The sequence below is a fragment of the Pterocles gutturalis genome, unplaced genomic scaffold, assembly GCF_000699245.1.
Source record: "Pterocles gutturalis isolate BGI_N339 unplaced genomic scaffold, ASM69924v1 scaffold19470, whole genome shotgun sequence".
NCBI classification, from domain to species: Eukaryota; Metazoa; Chordata; class Aves; order Pterocliformes; family Pteroclidae; genus Pterocles; species Pterocles gutturalis.
The window spans coordinates 1-1348 of NW_010138694.1; positions in this window are offsets into that span (position 1 = coordinate 1).

The following is a 1348-nucleotide window of genomic DNA, read 5'->3' on the forward strand; positions in this document are numbered from 1 at the left end:
GAGGGAGGAAGCCGCACGGCCGCCCGCCAGCAGGGCTTCACCTCACTGCGACAAAATGGAGGACAGCAGAGGCCAAGGGAGTCCGCTGGAGACAGCAGTCTGGGGCGCTTTTAGCCTCTGGAGAGCGGCAGGGTGCGTCCCCCAGCCGTGTGGAGCATCCCGCCTCTGGGAGCTGGAGAGATGATTTCTGCAGGAGCAGAGGTGTTTTAAACCCGAGGGAGATTGCCAGGCAAGGAGAAAGGTGGTTTATGGCCGGGCACGACAAGCTGCTCGCCTCCCATCAGCCTACACCTCGAGTTCTTCCTGATTTTGAAGATGTGCCTACACAGCATTAAATTTCATCTCCTTTGCCATGTGGGTACCAGAATGGAACAGCTTGGATTTAGTTAACATAAACCCACCAAAAGGTAGAGTAAATGTCTGTTAAAAACCATCTTAAAGCTCAGGTTCTCCATTTGGTGTCGCTCCAGTGGACAAATAGGCGCACAGGGAGCGAGTGGCCCAGATGGGGCTTTAGATGGAAAGGCAATTCCTCCCCACACTTCAAGAAAACGCCAGAAAACCACCACCCATTCCTTGGCTGATCACTCATCTAGCAGAAGAAAAGCCTGTTTAGTTACTAGCTTTCTCAAGTGCATCCAAGGGATTTTTGCCAAGAATGCTGGACTAATCCCAAAATAAAAAACAATGCTGTGTCTAGCTGGATGGAAGCAGCAGCTTTTTTTAAACATTGTTCTTGAATGAGGAGTAACAGACAGACCAAGGCAGCTACTTTGAAAGGACAGCATTAAGACTTGCAGCTTGGGCTGTCAGGCACACCAAGTCAACATTTATGAAAAGCAATATAAACAAGCTCTTGATTTTTGTTTTTGCTTCTTAAGACTCAGCCAGAGTTGCATAGCTCAGCTACATTCAAATGGCATTGATTTATACAGCATGCAAAGGCCCTGTCAGCTCCAACACTCATTTCTACATTAAACTCATCTGGAAACAGAGCGAACTATCCAGACATCACTTTGGGTTTCCCATAGCATCCTTCCTCGACAATGTTACCAAGAACTGGAGTATCATGAAGTCCAAGTTCTAGCCCCAGAAAGACACACAATTCTGCAGGTTTCACAGAAGGGTTTGGGTTGGAAGGGACCTTGAAGACTCCATGGAGTTCTAACACCTCCCACCAGCCCAGGTTGCCCAAAGCCTCATCCAGCCTGGCCTTGAACCCCTCCAGGGATGGGGCATCCACAGCTTCTCTGGGCAACCTGGGCCACTGTCCCCTGTGCTCAGGACCCCAGAGCTGGATGCAGCCCTGCGGGCGGGGGGGTCACCAGAGCAGAGCAGAGGGGGCCAC